This window comes from Callorhinus ursinus, unplaced genomic scaffold (assembly GCF_003265705.2).
Source record: "Callorhinus ursinus isolate GAN/ISIS: 27379988/994484 unplaced genomic scaffold, GSC_fseal_2.0 scaffold7, whole genome shotgun sequence".
Lineage (NCBI taxonomy): Eukaryota > Metazoa > Chordata > Mammalia > Carnivora > Otariidae > Callorhinus > Callorhinus ursinus.
This window is the reverse complement of record NW_027397069.1, coordinates 33,803,383-33,812,602: the sequence shown is the minus strand read 5'-3', so window position 1 is coordinate 33,812,602 and position 9,220 is coordinate 33,803,383. Positions and strand designations below refer to the sequence as shown.

Below are 9,220 nucleotides of genomic sequence, written 5' to 3'. Positions count from 1 at the left end.
TTTATAATGGATAGAGGGGTTTACATGGATACTGAGTGACCATAAAGGAAGGACACCAAGCAATCTCTACTGGCTCTCACCACCACATCCATCCATCCATTGTTTATTTCCTGTATTACAAAGTTGAGTGTGTGTGTGAGAGAGAGTGTGGTGTGCATCTAACACTGAAGAATTCAAAGTTGAAAATAAATCATCATAGCTTTAATACAATATTCAAAACAGCATTAACACTTCTGGGGGCCTCTGGAAATGTTTTAATATGAGCAAATACTTAACTTTAAATGTAAAGGATTTTAGGAAGTTTACCAAGTAGTTGAAAGGAAAGAGGACAGAGAAAGATTCACTACAGAAAAAAGGAAAAGCAAGATAGAATCTGAACTATCAGGCATAATCTCTGTATTCACTGTTCTTAGGCTTTGCACTATTGCATGACGCATCTGTCAGTGAGTACCCATGCTAAAAAATGGTGTCTATAATTTTTTTCTGCTTCCCTGTTCATTTACTGATGAGCACATAGTTCCTAAATTTCATTTTTAAAAAACTATATTGCATCGACACTCCTGAAATCTTCTTACTGGTGAAAAAAGAACTAATATGACTTTGATATGAAATAATAAAACCTCCTAATAAGATTTGTCTCCTTTCTGATTTCGCTTTTAGAGTCCATAACTTCTTTTTTTTTTAACTTCAAGTTTTTATTTAAATTCAAGTTAGTTAACATATATGGTAAAATTGGTTTCAGGTGTAGAATTTAGTGATTCATCACTTACATACAACACCCGGTACTCAACTCAAGTGCCCGGCTTAATGCCCAACACCCATTTAGCCCACTCCCCAGCCACCTCCCTCCATCCTCTATTTGTTCTCTATAGTTAAGAGACTCTTATGGTTTGCTTTATAACTTCTATGTGTCAGAAAAATGAAAGTAGTTTTCCTTTTTTTTTTTCTTATTAATACATTATTTCTTCCTCCTGTTAAACTGAGCCAACTACTTTCCCCAGGCTCCCTGGGGAGGTTTAGAAAAAAGGAACATACAGGAAAAATGAGACATGGGGGAAAGACATTGGAGGTAGAGAAAGCTCCTTCACATGGTGAAGACAATAATAAAGGTCACCATCAGGCAAAATAGCCCCATGGCCTCTGAGAGGGCAAAGTTCAGAATGGCTTAGGAGAAGAGCTATTGCTTCAGAGAAGGGCTCCTGTTATAACCAATGATGAGGCTCCCAAACACAGTCCCAGTTCCAGGCCCAGAGCCAGCCACCCCTACCATGGCAGCCCCAGCCCCAATGAACTTGGCTGCTATGTCAATGTCCCTTGAAATCGCACTGGTTCAGAAGCTGCGTCGAGGAGTAAGTGAGGTCAGGGGACATGGGGCTGCCAAGCTGCTGCCAAAGACAGATGAGCTGCTCTCATCTGTCTTTGGCAGTTTTAGTATCACTACAGTGATTGGCTCAACAGCTGAGAGGTGCTCCTGACCAGGAAAGGGTGGAGAAGAACTTTGCAAAGGTGTATATTTTCAGGGGATGAGGAGCTGTGGCAGGAGAGCTGCTCCTAGTGCAGAGAGGACAGCCAAAGTACTTTTTCTGATACACATTAATCTGATAATAAGGAGCAGCTCCCTGCTATCACAGAGCAGGCACTCTAAATAGTACCTTTACAGCCTTGGAAGCTTTCGATATTATCAGGTCATTAGGCATTCAGGGAACTCTTGCTGTACATGACAGGTTTAGAAATATTCAATTTTTTGAAGTTACCTAAATATGTAGAGACCTTTCTGACTTTGTAATTGTATGGTCATGCATTCTGATTTTTTCCACAACATGAAATGCTTCCTGTGGTGTTTGTTCTAAACTATCAGCGATGATGACCACAGTGGACTGACAGTTAATTTTACTGACCATTTTTAAAGTCCCCATGAATGGAAAGAACTTTACATAGACTATTTAGAAATTATTTAGCAAAAGCCTTCTCAAACAAATAATTTGAAATTGTGCATTATTACTCTCAGGTTTTAAAACCTAGAAACAAAATGCTGCATTTGATTCACTAATATACATACGGTAATGGTGGTGGTAAGGTAGTGTGGAGCAGCCTGACTTCTCTTTTATATTTCTATAAAAACAGAAGAATTGGGTAAATTGTAACAAAAGATTTGAAATTTAGCAAGTGATATGTATTACTTCTGGTTTGCACTTGATCTTAGCCAAAAGGCCAAAAAATGAATATTATTACTTCCACTTTGCATTAATCATCTTGTGCAAACATGAATAAAAAGACCTATGTGTAATAGAAAAGTATCTTCAGTTCAATTGCCAAATGCTTGTCAAATACAAAGGAACAGAGGAACTTTTTCTAAGATCTAGCTGAGGGTGTCCAAATGCAATTCCACTGAAGGCTGCTTTAGTCATCATTTTCTCAAGCCAGGTTCAAAAGGACAAAGCCAGTTTTTTTAAACAAAATTTTAATTATTGCATATGCCCTTTCAAGTCAACGAAAAACAACCACCCTTCCACTCACTCATCAAGTAATTGTGTTCAATGTCTATAGAGGACACTAAGCTCCAATAGTTCTAGCTGATATGCAGACAAGTTGTGCTTGTGTTGAATAATGTTCTTATTTTGGATGTGTCAAGGCCAAAATAACAAGCTTAATTTAAACATATAGCAAGGCATCAGTTTGTTTTCATTTTAAAGTAGAGTTAACAAATTGAAGAACTTTTCTATAATAAAAGTGTTAAAACAAATTGACAGTCAATATTCTTAAACTTTAATTTGATTAGTCCTGCTCTTAGCAATGCACTATTGAATTATATATGATCTTCCGTCATTCAATGAAGCAATGAGTAGAATGTTTCCATAAGTAAATTTTTAGATTCATATACAACTTTGCAACATTTGCACAGTACTATTTAGAGATTATATGTTCAACATGCTCTATATTATTGTAATTGTCATGACTAGAAGAAGGATGATATGAACGTTCCCAGGTTTATATAACTGTAACTTTAAAAGGTAAAAATAAATTGTATCACAAATAATCAGAAAATCTTTAATTTTAAAAATAATTAACTTATGTTCTTAATCATACTATAGATTGGTAAGTAATTTTATTTAACAATAGCAAGAAAAATAATCTTCAAGAGTAAATAAGGAATCTGTTACTTAAGTGTAAGAGTTAAATTATATTTAATTCTTAAATATAACCAGTTCATGAATCTAGTCATGCTATAGCTTGTTAATTAATATTGATTTATGATAGGGAGGAAATAAAAATATAAGTAATCTTAAGATGTAAAGTGACATGTTTATCATAACTATATTCATAAAAACAATAATATGATGCCTGTGAACTAATTGGGTACTATTGGGATATTATATTATTAATGATATATGCCATTTTCTATATTTGATAATATATTACCCAATTTAATAAACTACTGTCTATTCAGAAAAACTAAGTATTGTTGCACAAAAGCCTAAGGCACTTGTATCAATATGAATATTTTCAACTTCAGAGCAATGATTTTGACAGATTAGAGGAGTAAATTCATATAATAGAGTGTCATGATCCAAATAAAATCTAATCACTTAAGGTAAAATTATACCCTATCTATGGAAGGAAGACTAGAATCTTAAAGCACTATTCTTTTTCTTATAGAAGTTAATTTACTTTCAGGGTGATTTTTGTATTTATATTTTTCAGTATATTACTGAACTAAGGAAAACAAAACTGATGTGTGGGTGATTAGTAACAGTTATACTACATTTGCCTTCAAATTATGGATCTTTGAAAAAATAGACCGGAGTGTAATAAATTGATTTTCATGTCTTTTTGGCATCCTTTATTTAATAATTTATGTTTTTTATTGATAGGTGACTTTGTTACTTAAATTCTTTAGTTTTAGATCAATAGGCATGTTAAAAAGAAGAAGAAAATAAACGAGTGCTTGAATTAAGCATCAGCATTGTCTCTATTATCCCTTGCTTTTGTCATGCCACATGAGTTCCTAGTTCAGCAAGATAATACAATGATATATTCTGGACTTACTAAAATATAGACATAAGTAAAGTAGCTTAGATTAGAGATATTTCCAGATTGGCTATTAAGATATTCAAAGGAAACAAAATCATCTTACAATAAATCTAGATAGATAGATGATAGATAGATATGGATAGAGATAGATATATCTGAACTGACCATTCACAGTAGCTCAAGTACTTATAATATATTCTGTTATATACATATTTATATTTAATAAAGGGAATATTTTAGGTTGAGAGGAGAGATAAGACTAAATCAAAATAAAAGCAAAGATTTAAAAGTGTTAATCCATTGGTAGTCTATTCTTGAAATGTGAAAAAGGTGGAATGTGAGGGCCACATCAAGGTATTCTGCCTAGTTTTATCATGGGTAGAATTAAGCTGCATTAACACTGCATATGGGACATAGAAATAAAAGTTGACTTGTATGCACAGAGTATTTTTTCCATTAGTCAAACCAAGTAATTCTTTGCTTCTTTGTTTTTGGGAGGTTGGTCACCTTGGTAAGAGTGAATAATTACTTACTTTGGCCAATTATTAGATGATTGCATAGCTAACTATAGCATCTCCATAAACTTTAGGCATATCTGATCCTTTGTTTTCAAGCCTATAAGTATGGCCCACTCTGCTTATATATACTCCTAAATATCAATTGCATAGTGGTAAGGAAGCACAGGAAATTCTCATACAGTGCTTTTGCTGGGTCAGGTAGTGATAGTTTAAGATGAACACCTTCGAACACTTTCATTCCCACCTCATATTGTATGTTCAATTCATAAATGCTTGGCCTTGTATGCTTTCCATGTTGTCAGCATTCTGTGAGACAAATTGATATCTTGCTTAGAAAAGATCAAATTGAGTGCCATCTGTTACAATGAAGGGAGACTTCCAGACTAACTTTTATTGAGTGTGAGTTGGAATTTTCTTTGTAGTAGAAAAATTGAAAAGCATTTCTAGTAGGCCCAAGAGGTGTAGTGTTTTCTCTCTAAAATTATTTTTCTCAATTTTTATGGGTTCTGCCCTCAAAAATTATTGCAAATGACATGTATAAGAATTTATTTTCAAATTAAATTGGCAGCAAATGATTGCCAATTAAAGTAGAAGAAATGCTATCTAGTAGACATTCCCAGAAATCAAAGAACTAATATTTTAATCATTCAAATAATGTGTAGGACATCTAGGATGAAGCTCTATGGAAAATTGTTAATAGCACTTTATCAACTTAAAAAAAATGTCCTTGCTTATCTCATTGATATTCATGCTTATATTTGGTTCTCAGTTGCGGGACGAATTCTATAACAGATTACCATCTTATAAAACACAATTTTTTAAATAAGCAAATGTAATAAATGTAATAAAATATGTAATAAAATGTATACTACCAATCCTGATCTAATAAAGACTATATTTCAGTCAAGTTTTGTTCAAACTTGGTAAAGCATTTTATTTTTTTTAAAGATTTTATTTATTTATTTAACTGACAGAGAGAGAGAGAGACAGTGAGAGAGGTAACACAAGCAGGGGGAGTGGGGGAGGGAGAAGCAGGCTTCCCGTGGAGCAGGGAGCCCGATGCAGGGCTTGATCCCAGGACTCTGGGATCATGACCTGAGCCGAAGGCAGTTGCTTAACCAACTGAGCCACTCAGGTGCCCCGGTAAAGCATTTTACATCAATATTTTTCATAACACCCTTTTCTGCTATACATAGGGAATCCTACATGTAACTTTACTTGTTAAAAAGAAGAAAAGTGTCCTTAATCAATTTCCTTAGTAAGCATATTTGAACTACTTTCAAATAAATAAACAAACAAGAACAGATTTCTTCAAGTTATATCCTAGATTCTGCTTCTTTGAGACTTACTCTGTAGGATCTTGGATTAGTTAGTAGTTTTTGGCTAGGTGTGATTTATGGAGTTTGTTATGATTCAGTGTTCCCAGGACCCATTCTATATGACCCACACAAAATTAAATAAACACAATTTAAAATAAAAGAAAAACATGTTTGATGAGATCATAGGGCATCTTTCATAACTTAACCCTATTTAATGTGACCCAAAGCAATATACTTCATTCAGATATACTTACAAATTATGTAATTGTCTGACCTAACATCTTCTTTGTAAGACCTTTATCCATTTTCTTTTGCTAACAGTTACTTCTTTTTTGGCATATCCTTCATATGTGTTAATGATTTTTGTTTTTAAATTGAGTATGTGAGAAAGAAGAAAATTTTTTTAAGATTGAGGAAAATTTATATGTTTGATGTTAAGGAGGTGGGAGAAAAAATGGGGAAAATGATTTTTGTTTATAGGCAGATTAATTTTGTGACAAATTTTTTTCACGGGAGAAATCAGAACAAGTATAGGGTGAAAAATACAAATGAATTAATTGAAACAGATTTGTGAACTTTTAGTAGCTAAATTGAGAATTATATTCTAAATATGATAGGCAATGTTAAAAGAGAGAGAGAGAGAGAGAGAGACAACAAGTTCAAAATAGAGTCACTTGTGCTAAGCCCACATCACCGAACTGAGACTTATTACCTAACCAAATTTCAGTGTCAGCCTCTATCAAAAATGTAATCTTAACTAGTCAGTCTAGAATTTCCTGGTCAGCACTAGTGAGGTAATGTGCTTGATAAGACACTTGCCATCTCCCAAAGAAAAGTAACTCTGCCTGAAACAATTTACTCTCTTAATAACTTTTGTCCCAATTCCTTCTGCCTATAAAAGCCTTTCATTTTGTACAGCTCTTTGGAGCTCCTTTCCATCTGCTAGATGGGATGCTGCCTGACTCATGAATCACTGAATAAAGCCAATAAGATCTTTAAAATTTACTCAGTTGAATTTTGTTTTTTAACAAGGATTTCCCCTCAAACCCCCAGGATAGCATTGTACTTCAAGAAGGAATAAGGAACAATTCCAGGAGGTCCAGGAAAACTGAAGGGAATTGAAGGAAGTAATATGGCAGCTACTGAAGTTTTGAGGCATTCTAGATGTGGGACCAGGGTTCCCAAAGAAAAAACATATCAAAGAGAAACACTCCTGCTGGCCTAGTGCTGCAAATCCCAGACGTACATTCATGTGGGAGAAGGCAGGCCCCACATTATTAACAAGCTTAAAAACAGATTGAAATTGATCTCCTTTAGGTTATCTGACTTCTTTTATATTCTGTTCTCTCCCTTGTGTTTAGTTTCACTGGGTTTTAATCAGATTCCTTAAAAATTTTCTGAACGTAGGTTAGGATTTAGCATGAAAACAACAGAAGAAGAGAGAAAACAAGTTTTCTGAGTAGGGTATTTCAAATAACTCATCACACTTAAGGTGATGAGGACTCTTGAAGGGCAGAGAGAAGTGGAGGAAACTCATGCATTTGACACAAGGAAAGCTGAGTAGCCAGAAGAGTTAGTCAGAGGGAAGGCGCTAGGGATAAAAGGTTGGCAACAACTCCCTTAGGAACTGCACTTTGAAATCCAAGGTTTAACACAAGCTTCTTTCATTAGTCTAAGTGTTTCTGCACAAATAACTTGTCATTACAATTCAGTTTAATCTTAGAAATTGGAGGGGCAAAAGACCTGTTAGGTCATAGTGCTTGTCACTCGAGTGCAAAATAGAAACAATGGCTCTCAGGTATAAGATTTCATAAATTAACACAGAAATAGAAAATATAGAACTATTTTTTTTTCTATAAAGTGATTTAAGAAGTACAGTTTTCTTTAGATTTTTTTCTTTTTTAACTGAGATCTTTGGGCATAGGGCTTTTCAATAAGGGCTGAGGCTGAGGGTTTTATCACAAGATAGTAGGAATGGTAAATGGCATCATGGTGTAAGGATCCATGGATAAGAGACTGACCTATTTACTCTGTAACTTTGATAATGGTGCTTAATCGTTCCCTGCCAGAGCTGCAATTAAAAATAGCAGTAGGATGCTAGTTCAGATCATTGCTGTGGAGAGTATTAAATTATAAACTACACTTTAAACTACTCTTTAAGTGTATTCTGTTCAGATAAATCTGGATAGTGTGATTTATTTCCTTTCATATACAGTGGAAAACAATTGGTGTAACTGATAAGAAATCATAACTGATTGATAGGTATATTCAGATATGCTGATCCAAAATGCTCTGATCTTATGGTAGCTTTTGTTTGTTGTTTTACTTTCAGAGGAAAATAAAAAGCAAAAGAGTTAAATCACAAAAAACAAACCACTCAGCTCCCAAACTGCATAAATATTATAGAAGAATAAGATGTGAATTATCTGAAAATTGTTTCTATGCTTTGGACTGTAAAGCAATATGGCATTCATAAATAATTTTACCCTCAGTATTGTTCTATCTTTGAAAATTTAAGTTGCAGAATCTCTTTTCATCTCTAATTTCATATCCCATTTATTTCACTTACCTCTTCATTTAGCTGACAGTAATAATATGCCTGTAAAATATCACTTTTTTTGATCATGTATATTTGACAGACACATTTTTGTTTCTTTTCCCTGTTTCTCTAGGCTAGCACTCTGTCTAGATGATGTACCCCTGCTGATGATGTCAGTCATCAGACACTATAGCAAATGATGGGAGATCAAAGGAAACAGGAGATGGCTTAAGTGATCAATCAATTTAATGTGTAGGTCTTTGAGGCATGGAAACATTCCAACCAACTGTAGCATTGCTGACCAGATTTAGATATATGTATTGCATGTGTATAAGCTTAACTGAGAAATATGATTTGATGATTTATATATTATTTTTTTCTTTTTATGGCAGTTTAATTCAACTACTATCCTACTGAGATTTCTGAAGCTTTTCATTTGGGAGATGTAGTGATGGCCCCGTAATTTACTTTTTATGGTCTATTGAAGAGAATAAGACAGCCTTGAGTTTTTATTTGTTAATCAACAAAATGTATGATAATACTTTTTTTTAAATAAAAGTGCATGCAAATCTCAAAAGTGTCAACACTCAATTTTCTCAGCAACTGAATAATATTAATCTAAGAAGCAAGATTACAGAGAAGGCTATACAAGAGAACTACTCACAAGACTTTATATTGAATACTCATAAGATGGGTGAAAGCAACAGGGAATTTTAACTTTAGAAAATAATAGCAATTGCTAAGATTGTTGAGGTAAAGCATTATAATTACAAGTGGAATAAGTGTTTTTGAGCAAAGTCTTAACAATAATT

General features: G+C 33.8%; 1 pseudogene; it reads right to left on the bottom strand.

Moving 5' to 3' along the window:
- Nucleotides 1–1,084: 1,084 nt before the first annotated feature.
- Nucleotides 1,085–8,495, bottom strand: LOC112826350 (ATP synthase F(0) complex subunit C2, mitochondrial pseudogene; annotated as a pseudogene).
- Between the last annotated feature and the right edge of the window lie 725 nt (nucleotides 8,496–9,220).